Raw genomic sequence first — 20,036 nt, 5'->3', positions numbered from 1 at the left:
TAGGTCACTTAAGAGAGTAATGCGAGTTGGATAATAAAATAAAGTGTTGCAAACAGATTTGAGAAAAAAATCCAAGCACAGTAAATAAACACGATAAGGTCAAAGCCATTACTGCTGTAGTCCTAAGCTTAGCTACACATTACTGCCAGTGTTGTGTTCTTTGGGTCAGCGTTTATTCACACAGTAGATAAGCTTGTGCTTGTTGTTGCTTCCTTCATTATAACCAAATAGTCGCCCCACAGCAGGTTTTGTACCCGCTTGTCATCAAGAGTTTGCGCGTTTTCGCTGTGCCCAGCTTTAGCTTTTTCTCCAGTCCACAGACATGTATTATAGGTTAATTGGTGATTCTTAATTGGCTGTAAGTGTGAGTGTGGGCAGGTACTGTGTTAGCATTGTGATAGACTAGAAACCTGCTCAGTGTGAACCCCATCTTCTATGGGATAAGGGGGCTATAGCTGATGGATCGATGGATATATAGCCAAAGTCATCAATGACATCAGCAGGTGTATTTAACAACATTAAAGATAACTGCAGTCAGTTTTGTTGTTGTACTTCCAGGCCCTGTCATTGTACTGCATGGCGTTACTTATCTCGGCCATTCCTCCTATAATTCAACAGGTCAGAATGTCTGCCTTAAAAAAAAAAAAAAAAAAAAAAAAAAAAAAAAGGTTGCTGCAGAGCACCTGGTGGTCACACATATGCACTATCCAGTAAGGTTGAATCCTTACTTCACAGGTCCACTGGAAAAATGCCCCTCTCACAACAGGAAAAAAAAATTATCTCAAGGAACTTTTGCCTTGAAATAAGTGAAAAAAATCTGCCAATAGAACAAGTGAAAAATGGCTTGCTAAGATTTCTTGAAATAAGATATGACATTTAGAATATTGAGATCTTAAAATTAGCTGGGAAAACTTATTTTAAGCTATATTTTACCAGGATTGTCAAGCTTAGGTGTCTTATAATAAGCCAGACATGCTAAAAAAAATTAGAAGTTTTTCACTCAAAAATAGATTTTTGCTTTCATGTAACCTCATAGTTTGGGATGTATTAAACTTATTTTTAGTTTTCTTGTAAAATTCAACTCAAAAGAAGACAATTTCAAGATTGTTTGACATAACAAGAAATTTATGATGTATTGTCTTAACCCTCCTGTTGTCTTCATTTACAAGCACCAAAAAATATTGTTTCCTTGTCTGAAAAAAATCCAAAAATTCAGCAAAAAAATTCCCCAAATTTATGAAAATTTGCAAAACCTTCAGGAAGAAAATTCCAATAATTCCTTAAAAGTTTCCCTTAAAAGTCTTAATTTAAAAAAATACCCCAAATACCCCTTGTAAATATTTTCAAAAAATGAGTAAAAATCTTCCAAAAATCCTAAAAATATCTAAAGTGATTCCATATATATCAGTAAAACTTCTAATATTTTCTTCAAGAACATTCACATAAAAATCAACCAAAATCCAGCGAATTTCACTGGATTTTTTTGTGAATGTTCTTATGAAACATTTTTAACATTTCTTTTTTTCCACCAAAAAATGTTCAAAGATTTTCCAAAAATGTTGAAAATGTGGACATCAGAAGTTTCACTGTGAAAATATATATTTTTTCCCACATTTTCAAACTTTAAAACGGGTCAATTTGACCCGTAGGACGACACGAGGGTTAAAACAAGTCCCTCCATCTTGCTGAAATGTCACTTAAGTGAATTTATCTTAAATGAAGTGGGATGAAACATTTTGACTAAAAATAAGACAAATAGACTTGGTAAGATTTTGAGTTTTTGCAGTGTCCAATTCCAGTTCTGATGCTACATGTCCACTAGATGTGTTTTTCCTGCATGTAAACGTGTCGCATCTGAAAATCGGCCGCATGGTGGGCATGTGCTTGAGGCCAGTAGCTGGTGTTCAACTCCTGCCGACCTTCTTCTCCAACTATCCTGCCTGCCCCTGATTGGACAAACGCATCGACTAGGGAGCTGTCTGCTCCTGGATTTCAAGCCGGACCAACATGGCGGCTCGGTTGCAAACTTTCTCTTTTATTACGAAAACAGTTCAGCAAAAATTATTTCTGAATGCATCTGAGATGAGAAATACGCTGTGCAGCAGTTGAATCTGCCCTTGTTTTAGTTCACTGATGGCTAGTTGGATGTTAGATGAAAGTTTTGCGATGTGTCAGACCTCCACACGCCGCATCAAATTTGCATAAAGCAGAAGTCAAGTCTACTTTATGCAAATGAGCTACAGCCTCTAATAAAGGCAAAACAAAAAAGTCCACTAAAACTAATTAAGTCCTTGTAATGATAATAAAAGAATGGCTGATACATGTTATTCCAGTAAATTCGAAATCTAAATATTCTAGTTATCTGTAATTTATTTCTCTGCTGCATGACAAGAGACGGTTTCTTAAAGTAACATACCACTCTGCTCTCTATAGCTCTATTACATTCATTAAATAGCCTCATTTAAGACATCAAATCCATTATGTGGGATCAAAAAGAGAGTTCTTAGTCAAGCAGCAGCAACTGACATTTCACAAATTAACTTAACACATCACACAGTATATTTAGCTTTACCATCCAAGAAGTTGTAAGCTGGGACATTGAGAGTAGCTTCCCTGTCAGTCTGTACATTAATCATTAAGTTCTGTACCTGAATGAAGAGCCTTTATTGTTTGACTAAATGTTGCACATTGTTGTTGATATCTGAATATACACATTTTCCTGAAGTAACTCCAACAAACAGCATCCTGTCCCTCTTACTTAAGTAGAATTTCATACACAGCATCCAAAAAATGTTTAATCACCAGCATTAGATCTTAAATTCAGTGAAGCGTGCACATTTTAGTGAATATCTAATGTTTTTTATCACTATTTAGAGTCAAGTTTCTCCACAACAACAATACCATTTGCCACCTTTTTGCAGTTTTTTTAACAATATGTTCATAAATTGTCGAGCTGTAATGAGAGACGGTTTTATTGTGTGCTAGGGGAGCTATTCTGGATAACTGAACATGTCCTAAATGTCCTTGGCAAAACGGTAAAAGACTCCAGCTGAGCCTAACAAGTTGACAGTTTTGCGGAAACCAAAAGCCAAGTCGTTTTCATTCTCTTCAACACACCGAGAGCTCGTCTGGCTCGAGCGTCAGAAGTGTGATTTGCAGTGCTACGTCTAGCTTTGTATGTGCTTTCCCTGCATGCTTGGCTGCAGAATCTCATTTTGCAACAACAATGCAGAGAAAGTGCCAGTTACTCAACACAATGCTCCAGTCCATTGCCCTCAATTGAAAAGCATCACTTCCTCTCAAGATTGCACTCCCATTGTACGATTTGAATGAATTCCGGCAAATACAGGAAACTGAGATGTTCCCTTCTTTATTTTGAACTCTCAGAAATAATCAATACAGCCTGTCAGCAAGCGAAAAGGCTGCATGTGCATATAAATAAAAGTAGCTTTTTGAGTACTTGTAGTTTTAAAGACAAACTTTTTAGGTAAGCATGTCTCAAGGTTTGGTGTGTGACTGGTTAATACAATTAAATACAAAAGGTTTATTAAAATGGAATAAATCTTACTTTCTGTAAAAATGTCAAGGCTTGTCGGAGGTTTTATAAAAGCTGACCTTCAACTACAAGTAATTCATTTCTTCCCTTCAAAGATGTGTTTCTCTCTCTCTCTGCACTCTAAAAATCAATGTTTGGGCTAAAATACACCAAAAAAGTAAGTCTGCATCAGTCTTTTTGAGTTAAGAAACCTTCTAATGAAATTATGTTCAACCAACAAACTATACTGAATTAGGCGAGTTACTCTGTGCGATACGATCAAAGGGATCTTAAATCACCAGTTACTTAATATATTTTTATGTTTTTAAGGACTTGAAGTCTTAAAAAATGCATTTACTGAGGAAACTTGATTAACTACAACTTAAATTATGTTCAAAATCAACTAATGTTTAAATTTCAGTTTAAATTAGAGATAGGCATGGCCAATCATCGAGGCCTATATTTGACATATTTCCAATTATCTGTTTCAGTATTTTTATTAAGTGATCATCGATCAATTAAATACACTATTTCAGGTCTGATGCAACCTCTTTTCTATGTTTGTCGTATCTCAAGCAGACACTACAAAAACTGAACAACAAACACAAGACGTTGCCACAAACCAGGAAATGAGTTCCTCTCACAGTGGCTAAGGCTACGATTATTAGAAGGCAGCCACAGATTAACCTGAAACAGAGTGTGGAAAATAATAATTAATAATTCTTTAAGATATTGATCTTATAAAAGTGATCTAATAGTGAAAGATTAAGAAAGTAGAGAAGAACAGCAGACGTAAATGCTGGAGATAATTGATATCAAGAGCGTCCTAATTTAATCACTTTTAGTTCTATTTTCCGTGATCACTTGTAGTCTCCTTTATTGATGAAGGAACCTAGTTATGAATGACAGGTTCTCTTCTATCACATGCTGTTAAACATTACATTTAATGATCCCAAACATTGGTTATCGGCCTTTCTTGAGTCCCTATAATTGCTATCGATTCTCACTTTAAATTACACACAATACTGATTTGGTGAAATGTCAGCATGACCCATTAAAGCAATTTTTGCAACTTACAAGGTTTATTTGTGTTTCTCTAGATAAATAAATTAGATATTTTCCTCTGTAAACATCAATTTAATTAAATGGTGGTAACCGATCCCAAGGGTGTTGGCTTTTTCCAGGATGGATCCATTATCAACATCCAAACCCAATTGAGCAAACCAGAAGGTTCACAAATAAATCAAAATCAGTCACGGGTTGCGCAATTTAAGCTGTCAAGCTGAAATAAATTCCAGCACTTTCCTTTTTTTCTAACCATTTTTAGACCAAGACGTCAAAAAATCCCCAAATTGCCAGTTAGCTGACCACAGCAAACACACACCATTCGTTTTAAATAAACACAAAATACTTTAGGCAGCTTCTGTGTCATACAAATAACACAACAGGAAATTGGGAAACCATTATAACCATCTTGAAATAACAGGACGCAGATAAATAAACTGAAGTTAATCTTGGAAAAATGCATTCAGTCCCTGGTGATTTTTTAGAGGATATCAAAACACATCAGCTTTAATGACAAGATGAAAACGTCCCACCTATGATGCACCTCCATACTAAAAAGGTTGAGACAGCCTTCTCTTCAGGGTGTCACACCTGTCAGTCTCAGAGGTCAGAGGTTGCAGGATGTGCAAGATCAGGAATAACTTTGCCAGAACACTGCATTCAGTTCTTGAATGTGTGAATAAACACTCAATGAATCACATCACATTCATTCACTTTCACTGTTTGTTTCTCAGATCTTAGTTTCTGTTTCATTCTGGCAATGTCTTTGTTTCTATTAAAAAAATACAAATGTACAAAGAAAAGAATACTTTGTACACAGAAACCTTTGGCATCATTTGAGTCCAACAACACATTTGTAGGCTCTTTTATTTATTTGCAGCTGTGCAAATCAGAGAAAAACAGGCTCTAATCAACTGTTAAGACCAGCTCATGCTTCCTGCACCCATGTTATTATCAAGCTCACTGTGGTGTAAATTTAATCATCTGCTCAACTCCACAAGGATCTTCAGATGTCCACATGAAGCCCCACATTGGTGGCAAAACTATCCACAGTATAAATTCACCAACTGTGCACGTGCTTGAAAAGTAAACTTGTTGTTGTTTCATGCACCGTATGTAGGTCTTGTATTCTATCTTTTCTCCTGGCATTCTGGTTAAAAGGTCACACCAACGGTTTTCTTTTTTTGACTTTTCCATTCCCTCCACAACATGTTTGTGGGTGTCTGAGGCTGTTTTGAACTTATTATGGAGCAAAAATGAGCATGCTAAAATACACAGGGATGCAGATGTTAACTGGGTTTAACAGTTTCCCACATTTACCATCTTAGTTAAACAGTTGATGGTGCCGATATGTTCTAAGCACAAAGAAGGAGAGCCTCATGTTCCAGAAGTTTTGAAGGAATTTGGAAGATCACCAAAGTTTTGACACTGAATCACATGTTAAGTGGAAACTTTGACCTGCTTGTGGCGCTAGATTAGTCAGAGGATTTCCAATGGTGTTACATTTTTCCCTGAGTGAAAGATGAATGCATGTACCAAGAATTAAATATAAAACCATCCAGTTACTGAGACGTTTCACTCAAAATCGCAAATGTGAAGCTCATGATGGACCTACAGGATGTTTTAGTGGATTGAGATTTATCATCTACAGGGCTACCGTGAACATCTGTACCACATCTGGTGTCGAGCCATCTGATAGGTATTTCAGAGGAAAAGGGAACTGTTTTACTGAGTTGGTGATGACAGGAGAAGAAAAATCTGCACATAACCAAAGTCCAATATTTCACTAAATGAAAAATATGTCAATCTGCTGGTGGTGCTTGGGGTGAAGTTAGGTGATCACCAAAGTCAGAAATATTCATCCTCTGGGGAGCATGAACCATGAATTTAATGGAAATCCCTGCAGTAGTGACAAAGCTAATTCAGGCTAGACCAAAGGTGTGTAGGTTCAAACCAAGACTTTTTGATTATCAAAAACCAGGACACTCGGCCCGGCAATGAGATACTCAAATGACACTCAAAGATTACTCAAAGATGCCTTATAATTTCTATACATTTAAAGTATGCCTCCTCTATATGAATAGAAAACTGTTAAATATTATCTATAATCAAAGACACAAGTTCAGACAGGCTTCTCAGAGGATACTCAACATGTTATATTATGACGAGTTTCAAAAATACTGAATGAAATAATGATAGAAATAATGTCTCTTCTGTATTAGAATAAATACATAAATAAATAAATAATACCTCTGCGATATTAGCAATCCATCTTTAAGAAATATAGCTCTCGCAAACTTACAAAAACTAACAAAAAACATGTGTTAGTCAGTTTTAGTTCAATTTAGTCGCCCAATGAAAAACAATGAAAACCAGGACATTTTCAATACTTTATAAAAAAAAAACAACCAGGACAGCCCGGACAGGATGTGAAAACAGAACAAGTCCTGGGAAAACAGGACGTTTGGTCACCCTAGTATAGCCATGGTGCTAACATTGCTAAAAATGAGGGTTGAATTTTGTTTACGCTTCAACAACTCTGATTATGATTTCCCAATCTGATTCTTCATCCAATTTAGATTTTTTTTTATGCAGGTAGGATTACTACAGCAACAATATCCTGCTTTTAAATTAATACATACAATAGGTTTAAACTCTTATTGATTCTTTTAAATTTGGGCTTCTAGAGTTGCAACCAAATGACAGATCCAACTAAAAACTAAAAGCACTAACAGTAAGAGCAAGAAAGAAGTGTGATAAACTCAACAGAGGCAGCCAGCTGTCAAAAAGGTGCAGAATCGCATATAATTTTGTCATATTTTATTTGCCATGACATGACATAAAGTAGAAAAGCAAATATCAGACGTCTATTTTCCACTGATGGGACAGAGTTTTCAGTTAGAACGTTCCCTTCAGAGCTGTGTGGCTCCAGATGCTTCAGCAACTAAACTCACACTACAGCCAACATATATTTTATGTCCATCTGGATCTTTGAATGTGGAATTATAACAGAGCAGCACAAGCAAATGTTATCCTCGATATTCAGTGTTGGTGGGTTTCAATACAGAGAAATAATGAGGAAGGTTTTACCACAAACTTGGATTTAGATCATGTACTGAAGCTATTGAAGAAATTCAGCCAGTAGTTATGTGTCCAGTGTTTGTTGTGGCACCATTTAATGGCCTGCTAAAGGTTTGTGGATGCATGGAGCATAATGGTGTGACTGTCGTTTCTTTATTTTATTAAACCAAAAATGTCTCATTTAGGTTCTTGCAAATAAATCATTGGTTAAGTTTTTTTTGTTTTTCATAATGGCAGTCTATGATTGAAAGCAACAAACGAACACACTACTGTGAGAAACATTCATGAAACCAGGCTGTTTAGGAGTCATTTTCATTACACTTTTCACTCTATCGCAATAAAAGTGACGAATGGGTGATGAATAGTCTGATCCATCCCTCTCCCCAAATCCATCACACATGGGACATAAAAAGGCAGCACAAACTTCATGGGTCTAATGAGTTCCAGATATGTTAAGTAACAAATGAATGCATCACTTAATACTGTCCTCCTCCCTAAATTATAATTCACGGATGATGAAAGGAAGAGCCAGGTCTCAAAACAGTATGTCACTGCCAATAAGCGTCTAAAGCAGAAAGGATCGTGTTTAAAGAGTTCAATTGCCATGGCGAGGTCTCAGTCCAAGAAGCACCAGGCTCTGCAGTGACTCACAAGGGTGCTTTTGATTAGAGGACTGGCATGAGGCAGACGGAGAGCAGGCTCTGCCTCGCCAATGAGCCTCCCTTGTGTACATTTAATCACGGCAGGTTCAAAGCCTAACAAATTACACTTTCAGGATCTTTTCTATTGTACCAACAAGCATTTAGGACAACAGACAGCACAGGACAGGGGAGACTGCCCTCAGAGTTGTGTCAACCAAAGGTGGCAGAGGAGGAAATGTGGAATTGATTGTTCTTTCAAAGTACATTAAAATAGTTGCAATTCAGAGTGAATCTCCAAAGTGAGACCCAAAGTAAGCTCCATGCTGCCTATATTCAGCACAAGGATTAAAATTTCCTTCACAATGCAACATATGACACATTGGTTGGTTTAAATATAACCTAAATATCATTCAAATATAAACTATCGTGGTAGGTGGCGTGGCTTACTGTCAAAAGTGATGCCCTTGCATCTTTTGCAGTTCGGTGACTAACCATGAAAGAGGCCAGACTGAAGTGTGAGCGGAGGTGTAGAGGGAGGTGGCACAGAAATTTGGATGGCAAGGATTAATGGTTTGACAAAAACTTGCTTGTTGTCTGTGGGTGGCAGGCCTTTCATCTGCAGCCTTTAATTTAACGGGCATAGTTGGTTATTTTTCCTTTTAAATTTCATAGTATGTAGCGCTTAATTACACACGTTTTTAGAGAGACTTTGCAAAAGACAGAAAAACAAAAACAAATGTTGGGGATGTTGCGTCCAACAAACCGGCCTCTTTTGAACGCAGCAGGATGCAGAATAGTTGGACCAGAAAACACAGCAATTAAACTTGATTCATCTTTTCCTTTATACTCATTCAAAAAACATGCAGGAGGATGTTTTTTCCTTCTGGCATAGTCATGATTTGTGATGAAAAAAAACATCAATACACTTATTTGAGTCACCATCAGTTATTATCTACCATTTGCTTGGAGCATTGTGCAACTTGTGGCAGTTTTTACCCCAGACTTTACCTCTCCAGTTGCACAAAAGCTGTCTTGCCTTGACAATGGAGGCTGGGTGCATGCATAGCGTACAGGATGTCTGCAGACACCATTCAAAATAAAAAAGAGATGTCATTCGTTTTGGTGGCAAACCTTGAGTCTCTGTATTTTTCACCTTGCTTCGATCACTCAAAGAGTTCCTCTTGTGAGAAAACTCTTCAATTTCCATTACAACACAGTCTGTTGTGTACAGGGGAACAGTGCCTTTAAAGAGGATTAGAGCAGCAGGAATGATTGATGCCAGCTACTATCACACCTAATAATAGTGTAATCCTCCCAAACCAAACCTTTCACAACTGCAGTGCCAGTGCTTCTGGACACACAGCATCTGTCAAATCCAACTTCTTGCTCTTCCACACTGAGTCTCATAAACACGACTCTAATGTAAAACTAAACTACACAACTGTTCAAAAGTCCTGTTAATTGCCTTCTTGTTTTCTGCCAAGACGTCATTCTACCAACATTGGGTAATTTGTGCACTTACAGTTTGTGATGTTTTGTTTAGTTTTTTTAATTTCATTTTGCAGATTATTGTGAAAAAAATCTTCTTATGCTTTAATTAGGCAATTAAGTGTTGCACAAGTTTGATTTTTCAGGCTGCATTACTCATTGTTTCCTCGATCTCCAGCATAAAGATGAGCTAACGGCAGGCTACAGGCCAAGCGCATTCATTCTCATGTTGTAGGAGTGATGTACTGATGTGGATTCTGGTGCACTGTATCTCTAATTTAAATGCATTTGATCTATGTTTGTTTCTTCTTGTAGGAAACAGGGAACATTTGTGACAACAGACAAATTCCAGACAAACCTCCACAAAAAACAGTGCAATCTAAAGTCATATATTCTAAATGCCAAAATGAGTTATTTTATTCTCGTCTGAGACTCCTGCACTTTGTCTCTTTACCCAAAACATGACATCACTTGTACTGACTTAATGGTCACATTTTATACAGTACAGCTATTCAATTAACTGCTGAAAGCTGAAACTTTACATGCACTGTAACAGTTCACGATCAAAGTCCTGCTAACAGTCAGCGGTGCCATCTCTTACATATGACCGGTCAAAATGGTCTGGAGCGGAGTTATAGGATCCAACCAGTCCTGGACCCACTACACCCTCATACACTAAGAGTGTAAAGTAAGTAATGACAAATAAAATCAACACCGTCAAATCAAACACGGCTACAGTAATGTGATCCATTCGCTTCAAAAGGAAACTCTGCAGTCCAGCTCTCAGCTCAGCTATGACAGCAACACTGGAACTTACAACTCTGTTTATGACTGGAATGGACATGATTCATATCTATAAGAATTTTCATGATTCAATGTCACAGAAACGTCATTAACTACAACCAGGCACCTGCTGGCTTTCTCTGCTTGCTTTGGACATCCATTAAATTCTATAATCTCTGAAACACAACATCACAGAATGACAGAGAAGTGCAGGCATTGTGTAGTTTATATAAATCATCAATGCAATGGGATACTTTTCTGTCTAAGTAGTAATATTATTATCTCTTATTGTGTTCTACTGTTTATTTACGATAATCACAAAGCGCAAAATCTAATTAACACTCTGAACCCTAGAACCAGCCAGCAGGTTTGAAACAGATATCATCTTTTAAAAAGATTAAAACTGTACCATTTATCAGAACCAAAAACTAAAAATAGCTAAATTTGATGGATTTTTAATTTAATCCTTGAACTGATTGCGTTTCATGCAGTTCCATCCGGCAATACAACCGATTCTAAGCTCAAAATCCAGATATTTCAACGAAATCACTTAATTTTACATTTCTTGTTTAAAATTACACCAAAAAATTTATATTTGCAGGAACCAGAGGGTGTCAAAAACAAAAAAATTCTTCATAGTCATGAGTTATTCAGCTGCAAATTATATCGATGTTTTATCCTAGTATTGGTAATACCTGTAGGTACTCGGAAAAAGGTATGTGGTGATTTCAGGTTTTTTTTTCAATGTTTGTAAAGTAAATAATAAAGAAATTTGAATGTGGTTTCTGTTTTTATGATTTATGGCATCGCCATGCTGCACAGAAGACACTTCTGAGTTCTCTACTTCTAGTGATGGTTCTGCTGTTTCCATAGAGGTGCAGGAGTTCATACTGAAGTGAAAAATGAGCCCACAGTGAGGAAAAATGTGACAGAAGCATTTAATTATTCAATAAAAAAACACTTTCGTAGGTCACTTATCTTTAAAATTTGGTATGCAAAGCTCTAAGCAACATCTGATATCTTGTGTCCTCGAGGTCAGATGAAAAAAATTCCACACCAGCCTCCCAACAAAGACAAAGGGAACAGACAGAGGCTATAGCAACGGAGGCCACTGGGAGAGGAAGTTCTCCAAGCTAAAGTCAACAAGTCTGTTGTTTCAAATCCCACTCAGCCTTGAAACAAAACTGCATGACACGGTGTGAAAGCAGAGCAGGGAGCAGCAGTCCTGACCACACTTCTAAGCGTGCAGTGAACATGTAGAGCATGTATGGCGTTTACTCTAACGTGGCCTTCACTGTAGTGACATTCAACATTAACAAACTGCAGCTCCAAACTGAGCATGAGGGCTACAGCCTGCTGTCGTTGGCGCCCTTCCATGGTGAGATGTTTCAGCAATGATCAACAGAACAATGGTCCAAGCCGAAAACAATGCAGGGAAACAATCGACTCCTACGGAATATTAATATGAAACAGGATTCATCCCATCCTGCTTGTCACACGGGTTCAGGCATGAATTCAGTTTTCAGTGAGAGACGTCTGCTGCACCTTGAACCCAAGCAGACGTGATCCTGACTTAGAAATAGACTCGAGTGTAAACAACTGCCTATCACTCACAGAGCGAGGTCAAAATATAGGCACAGAATGTGCTGCTCACAGTGTACGTAGGACTGCGAGTTAGATATCTGATCTGTATCTCATGAATGCACAGCCAGAGAAGGCCAAATGTAAAAATGGGTAGTCTCGCCTGGATGCCTGAAATAGGGGCCACAGCTCAGGCTTTACTGACATAACATGCAAAGTCAGAGTGAGTCACGGCACATGTTGGTCTGCAGCAGAGAACCGGTGATATCTCACCCAGACAAAGACAACCTTCCTGTTGCTGATTGGCCCGGAGGGATGCGATTAAAGTGTCAGAAAAAGAAGAGGGGGGGAGACAAAAGAGAGCTAAATGTTGATATAGCAGCACAGCTCATCCTTTGTGAGACCTGCTGGGATCAGATCACGAACAGTCCTGCCCCCTTCGACCCAGAGAATAGGAACGTTCATGAAGGGACCGAACAGAGAGCCCAGCACTGTGGCGACTGTGTGGGGCAGAGAAAGCCGAGGAAGTAAACACATTCGGAGGCTCACATTGTTGCTTTTGTTTACCGCTGCAGAGAATCAGCCAGTATGTCCCAGAGGAAAGCCTCCTCACAAAGGTTATGATTGTCACTGACTGAAAATAGTCACAGAGAAAGTTAGCTGCTGATAGCAACCTTTGAAGTCGGTGACTGAGTTGGTCTCTTTATGTAAACCGAGGACCAACGAGAAGCAGCTGAGCACTAAAAACCACTTACATTTATGTTTAAATGTAGCTTTTTCATGCAAACAAAGCATAAAAATGACTGTAAAATGAAAGGACCACTTAAACATGCTGTTTGTAGTGAAATACATTACGGTAGACTTGTACGGTTAAAGGGCAGCCGAAGACAAAATGCACCCTGGAGAGTTGTTGGAGTAATTAACCGCAAGAGTGAAATTAAGTAGAAAACATATATATTTCTTCCCAGCAGTGGGTCAGGGGGGCACTGACCTCATGCCATGAGAAGAAGAAGAATGTGGGGTCAGATGGAGACCTCTCTTCTCTCCCACACACCAGAATAGACGGCATACCACCATACTGGTACACATGAGGTAAAAAATAAAGAAAGAGACAAACCGGGCTGTTGTTTTGATACGGCCCCTTGTGATTACTGAGCTGGGATCTTGGTGGTGCAGTATGTTTTTAACAACCTATCCACTGTGATATTTCATCAGTTTATCACACTTGTCTCAATTCAAAATTCATCAAAAATGAACCATTTTCTTGAGCCAAATTCAGTAAAAACCAAAAATTCTGCACTAGTTGTTCCAACTGTGAAGCTATGAGTGAGATGCTACCTTTTTAAAAAATAAAAATTACACCATTAATCAGCAAGATTTGTCAGTTTTTCACAAATCAACCAATTCGACACCTGATATTCCATCAAAATCACTTCATTTTACAAGTGTTGTTTAAAAATACACCAAAAATAAAATATTTGCAGGAACCAGATTGTGTCAAAAACGAAAAATTCTACAATCCTGAGTACAACTGAGAAGTCATGACTTATTCAGCTGTTAGCAACAATCATGTGACAAAAATCCAGGGACTTTTGGCTAAACTGGGCACAACTGTGGGTTGTTTTTACTCAGAGTTGATAGGAGACGCGATGAAAACCAGTTTAAAAGCTACATAATAAAATATCTGTTGCATGTACAGCCACCATTCTATCCAGTATTGGCAGCACCTGTGGGCACTGTGCTTGTTGATTCCATATTTTTTCAGTTTTGTAAACGAAATATTCATAGAAATTTATGACATTAAAATCGTGTTATGCACCACAGAAGACATTTTTTAATACTCTCAACTTCTAGCCATGGTTGTGCTGTTTTCCTAGAGGTGCAGGACTTCATATTGCAGTGAAAAATGAGCCCCGGGGAGTAAAAAAATGTGGCCAGAGCAAAGAAATGTCTCAAAACTGCTTGGGGTTCATTTCTAATCATGATCAACAAGCTATAAAAATCAAAAATAAACTACTATTGTGTGTAAAACTCCACAGGACACTCTGCACAAATTTATCAGTGAACAGGATACTTCGCAAAACTTCTCACTTTCAGTCACCACTCTGGTGTACAGGAGCTGCTCTGAGGTCAGCGGATGGAAGAAGCTCCTCAGTGCTCAGACTCTAAAGGACATTTTCAGCGTCAGGCAGTGATCAGGCTCATCAGAGTGTCTGCGCTCAAAGAGGAGACGATCGGCTTGTATCCAGTGATGAGCCCATTGTTGAACGAGTCGTGTTGTCGCAGCATCTCATTCAGCTGTTCACTCCAAATTTCTGCTTGGAATTCCTGACATTCCCTCAGTCTTATGTAATCAACTTCAAATGTGACACGTGCCAAAATCTATCAGCTACGACTACACGTTAAACCAAACAGGAGTAAAGTGATTTCATTTTTTAAGAACAGTATTAAAACATGACTTTTTCAGCCTGTAGAATAAACAGAATGAACTGTTTAAATGATCAGTTTCAGGCCTAAATTTGGCCTCAGTCACAGCTTCTTGGCATGTGACCGACCCATGACAGCTTGCCAAAAAGTAAGCAGCCTGTGGCCATAAAATGGGAATATTATGGTCTGTACAGGAGTTCATTAAGATACTGTAACCAGTGGGTTGTAAAAGCACACTTCTATGGACTCACTGTAACAACTTACAGTGGAGTAATGGTGCAGCAATATTCCCACAGTACTTAAAAATACAAGAAACTGGCTGCTACTACTCCTCTGCTTATTATAGAGACGTCATGTCGTGGCTGATTTATGGTCAAATATCCACATGTGCCATAAATAAATAAATAAATAAATAAATAAATGCAGCCCAGAGAACAGAAGCAGCATGCTGTCGTTTGGAATCCACAGTAAACTTGGACGGGACGCAGAACTCCGGTGTCATTACGCAGCGTAAAACGTGGCCTAAAAAAAAAACAAACACTGCTGTCAGTAAACAACCACAACGTAAACAAAGTCTTACCTGGTAAAAATATCTTCTTCTGTTACTTCACTGCAACCTGTCAACGAGGAGAGGAAGCAGGAGGATCCGTGTTGGAGAGGAATCACCGCCACGCAAACTTCGGCTCAGCTCAGCAGCTTTGCTCCAAAACTTTCCAGTCGGACCTCTTTCCGTCTGTATTCCTCTTCTGTCCTGCTTTTAAATAAATGATCTGGGACTTCAGCACTTGTAAAAATCGATGGTTTCTTTCTGACAACTTTCTGTGCCGCTACATACGGTATGTGGGATGAACTGGGGACTGAGTTTTCTGGTTGGACGAGGAGGAAATGAAGTTTGGAGGAAGGAGAAAGGGGCTATTACTGACTCCTACAGGCGTGTCTGCGTCCCGAGTCCTCAAATGAGAATCACAGAGGCTGAGGAAGCCCATAAAAAACCCAAACACGTTTGATTTATTACGATATGACTCTGGGGTCCGACTATTTGTTTAATTTGACTACTGCAATAAAGTGGCTTTTAAGAGATGACCACAGAGATTAGGATGTGTCAATGTTTTTCCTGATTTAAAAAAAATCCCGTTGTCATGAAGTGTTTTTTTTTCTTTTAATGTGGGCATTAACTGTCAAAGTGTAGTTTTATGAATCTGTAACAATGATTAAAAGTAAAAATGAATACAGCAGCACTCTGTGGTCATGGTGTCTGTACAGAGCAAACATTAGTGGTGTTCAGAGCTACCAGCTTCCTCTGCTGCCATGTGTGGAATCAACAGACCTGACTGAAGCATGGGGAGGAAACTGACTTTTTTAATGCCCCAAAACATCAATTTCAAAGAAGAAAAAAAAAGATGCATTACAGCAGCAGACAGGTTTCTGTCTAGAATAAAAGGATATAAATACAAATAGGGATCAAAACCAACATGTTAGTCCCAAACTGTATACTTTGGGAACTGCAAGTAAATTCATCAAGAGTAGAGTTCTGGAGAAAGTCACAAATTTGGACCCAAAACAGTCAAAACACTTACCCACAGCATGAACTTTTTTAAACACATTTTTTTATTCAAACTACATGTTTTTATACATATTTATTTAAAAATGTAGAAATACACAATCCAGACACAAATATCATTACATCTCCATTTGCAATTCAAACAAAACATCTCCCCCAGCTTGTCAAATATGTAAAATCAAATTAAGATAAATTAAAATAAGCAATAAGAGGAGCCTATAGATTCATAAAGGAACCTAACTTCAAATGGAGTTTTGCTGGGGGTTTTTTCTCTCCATTGAATCCACTTTCTTTATTCTCTCTCTCCATTGTTGGAGGGTGGGAGGTAGTGGACTGAGCCAATACACAGTTATCATTTTCTTTACCACCAGTAGTAGGATATGTAATAGATATGCCTTTTTTTAACCATCGCTGCTTCTGAAATAGAACTGATTACATAGAAAAATGACTCAAATGGCAAATCAACGCTTACAATGGATCTTATTTCTGCATGAATCCCCTCCCAAAATAGTTTCAGTTTTGGACAGTCCCAAAATAGAAAGAAATATTTTATAAACTCTGCCAATTCTTTTTAAATACGGGGGAAAGTATTTGTTTTCCCAACATACAGCATCTCTACAACAGAATGAATACCATTAAGCAATCAAGTGTACTCTATATTAGTAATGATGCTGTGCAAATGAAAGCAGGGTCAAATGACATAAATATAAATATGTGAAGTACAGATTTAATGAGATTTTGCTTGTTTAATGTTGTCCTACTCTTCCTGAAGGGTTTGGTTAAGTTGATGGACATTTTGGGGAACATTGTCAGACACATCCTCTAAGGACATCACAAGGCAGATTGGCTGTCATATCATGCTGTTTGAAATGACTTTTTGATGACAGTTGTTTGAGTTGTGGACATTCGAGTACCTGGTTACACCTCTACCTGTCATGCCAACAGTTTGTCATTGTCTTGCTAATTTCATCTGTGGCATCGTGTCTTTTGACTAAAGCTGCATTTTAAGGAGGTCTTTTACATTCACTGGTCTGTGTCCTTTAAAGCCACATCTGACTGGAGTGTGGACTAACTCAATATTCAACAATCTGCCACCGTTTGAACAGATCAAAACTTTTTTTGTACACAAACAGGTGTTTTAAACTTTTTCACTAAGTCAGGAAAAAAAAATAGCATTTGTACGCTGCATTTATATTTCGTCCATCCATTCATCTATTTTCAGATTCAGCAGATTATTCCAGATGTTCCTGTCCCAAGCCACGCTTTCCGGTTCCTCCTGGGGGAGGCGTTCCTGGGCCAGATGAGATATGCAATCCTTCCAGAAAGGTCTGGGTCTGCCTCGGGGCCTCCTACCAACTGGACTACCCTGAAAACCTCCACAATAAGGTGACTAGGAGGCATCTTAATCCCACCTCAACTGGCAACTCTTGAGCAGGTCTTTGCCCTATCTCTAAGGACATGAGATTCCACACTACGAAGGAAACTCGTTTTGGCTGCTTGTAGCTGCCATTTTTGTTCAGTGTGTAAAATATTGTTTTATTGTTTGCTACAGCATGCCTAACAGGCCCTAATTTAGTGGCTTTATTCCAAACATCATTTTTTTACCAGCTGAAGTTAAGAATTACACACCGATGCAGAAAACCTGGAAACATTCATGTACATTATTTCATCTACCAGTTTTCAACTCATTAATGTTGATGTGTGTCGATGCCAGTCTTGCGTCTGGAGCTACTGTAGTCCCTCAGTTGTTCATATAATCAGGAACAGACCAGAATCAGGAAAAGAAAGTGCACTGAGTTCTTCGTGGTTTACAGTGTATTTATTGAGTGCCCACTGTAACCTTCAGGTGACCTTCAAAATAAAATCATCGTTGTGGTTTTCTGTAAAGAACACGAGGACAAAGCCTACTGCTCTCTGTGGGTGGGAAAATCGTCAAGTCATTACTCATTGTGAGAGTCTCTGGGTTCCCCCTGCTGTCATGATTACTCTGCCGTTAACGGAGTGTTTCTGAGACAAATTTAAAAGACATAATCGTTAAACTGCACATTCCAGTCGCCTGATGGATGTCATCATTTGAGCAGAAAGCAGACTTTATGTGTTTAAACTTGGCGTAGTGGCAGTGTGCTTAAAAACTCTTCTGTGTGCTTGACTTTCTAATCAGACATTATACGTCCAGTAGTAAAACCACAATGTTAAGGCAATAGATGTACATGTTGTGAATAGTGGCTCTCTGACAAAGAATTAGATGAGAATACTTGTAACTGTCCTTCAATAGGAAGCAACAACCAGCAGAGCCATCAAAATGTTGCACTTCTAAAGCGCACAGGCAACCAGATTACATAGTGTGTCTTTAATCCAAGCAAAAATCAGTGTGAAAACAATAACTCGCCCATTTTACAAGGAGGACTCTTACTTGACCTTGGAGCAGTTGCCAGGCAACCAGCAGTGACTCTTGAGATGTATTCCTCCCAAGCAAAAGCTAATTTGGCACAACCCTCCCATTTACTGGCAAACTGCCATTTTTACACTCCTGTGCTTAACTTTGTACAGAACCAGGCTAGCTGGTTTCGCCCCAAGTGTCCAGACTCTGTGCTAAGTTAAGCTAAATGGCTATTGGCTCTGGTTTATTTAACAGATAGATTTAAGAACAATATTCATCTTCTCATTTCAGCAAGTGTGTCCCTTGTATACAAGCATGATCATAAAGATTATGGAAGATTATGTGTTGGAGATAATGTGGGGTCGTGTAAAATTTTCATCCCTTGTTACTATTTAAAGCTGTACCTGATGTCCTCTCTTCCAGATTTATTCTCCCATTCTTGCTGGTGCTTCTTATTAACTCTCCATTCTAATTTTAATTTACTGTGGCTTTATGTCCATAATTGCTTTTCTCCTGCTGCCGTGAAAATCCATCAGCTGACATCTGATGAACTGGGAGCCACTGCAGCTTACAAACATCCTCAGTCAGTGTTTGCTCAGGCGTCCTGAGTCAGGAACAACGACCCAACCTGCACATGTAGATATGACCACTAATTTGCCTCACAGCAGGGGTCATAATTCGATGCTAATTTGGCCTCTCTGCTCAACAGCAGTAATATATACAGTATAGAGAGCAGCACAGGTGGAGCATGCTGAGTTAATGACTTAATAGCCAGCATGGGATGTACCTGGAAACGTGCCAGACCTGCACTAATTACAGTTCCTGCACGCTTGTGATAACCAGTGAAGCCTATCATGCGGATCACTCTCACCAATAACGAAGATGAACAGCCACAGCACAGCATGCTGCGGGGAAACAAATGGTTTGGGACTCTTGAGAAAGCTGTCATGTGGGCTCTGCTGCTCATGTTATGAGTGGTGTTTTCCTTTTACGCATCATTTCAGTTTCTGGCAAGTGGCATAAACTGTTCATCACTGAAATTAAGAAATAATTCATATCACAAATGCTCTATAGTGGCCAAGTTCTAAGCATTTTTTCTGCTTTTTGGTAGTAGACAGTCGGGAATAAGCTGAACAGCAGGGACAGCAGTTGTAAGATATTATTACCCTTATGGAGCTCATCATTATGATGACAGACGTCGATTAGGGAGTAATTTTCTCCTAAATACCTTGATGCAGTATTAATCCATGTGGTGCTAAAACAGTCCCTAACCTGAAATCTTTGTGATTCATTTTTGCTTGAATAATATAATGACCAGCATCTGTAAAAAGGGTGTTAGAATGGAACTTAGCGGTGGACTAGTTCAGAAAATGTAAGTATCCTGTTAATTGACAAATGGTGGGCCATAGGAAAAACGTCCTGTGCATTGCTTTCTGCATGTTTTACTGGTACACTGATGCCAGTATGTTTACACAGAGGCAGCATAGTACTCAG

The 20,036-nt window shown here is 38.6% G+C and overlaps 1 protein-coding gene across 1 annotated transcript in view; it reads right to left on the bottom strand.

The window, feature by feature from the left end:
• Positions 1-15,480, bottom strand: part of tspan9a (tetraspanin 9a) — a 186,431-nt gene extending 170,951 nt beyond the window's left edge. The window contains exon 1 of the mRNA XM_055009037.1: positions 15,182-15,480. The gene's annotated coding sequence lies outside the window, so the exon portion shown is untranslated. The remainder of the gene's footprint in view (positions 1-15,181) is intronic.
• Positions 15,481-20,036: the final 4,556 nt, after the last annotated feature.

The sequence above is a fragment of the Amphiprion ocellaris genome, chromosome 3 (assembly GCF_022539595.1).
Source record: "Amphiprion ocellaris isolate individual 3 ecotype Okinawa chromosome 3, ASM2253959v1, whole genome shotgun sequence".
In the NCBI taxonomy this organism is placed as follows: Eukaryota; Metazoa; Chordata; class Actinopteri; family Pomacentridae; genus Amphiprion; species Amphiprion ocellaris.
The sequence above is the reverse complement of the archived record's forward strand: the minus strand, read 5'-3'. Positions and strand labels throughout refer to the sequence as shown.